The following is a 278-nucleotide window of genomic DNA, read 5'->3' as shown; positions in this document are numbered from 1 at the left end:
CGTATTTTGTTACGACTTCAAATACAAAAGTTTTTAAAAATATGTAATAAATTTGTTTGTCCAACGCCATGATGCCCGAGCTCTGGCGAAACATATATCAAAATGACAGACCAAAGTGGGTCATCACCCATTTATTTATATGTACTAAAAGACACCTTTGCCAATGGAAGATCTCACAGCGAAGCGAAGCGAGTTACCTGGAAAAGAGGATCTAGAAATATGGATGAGTCTCAAAAATTGATTAGCCACATTTAGATTAAATGGAAAAAACCCGGGCC

The sequence above is a fragment of the Penaeus monodon genome, chromosome 24 (genome assembly GCF_015228065.2).
Source record: "Penaeus monodon isolate SGIC_2016 chromosome 24, NSTDA_Pmon_1, whole genome shotgun sequence".
NCBI lineage: Eukaryota > Metazoa > Arthropoda > Malacostraca > Decapoda > Penaeidae > Penaeus > Penaeus monodon.
This window is presented reverse-complemented; position numbering follows the sequence as displayed.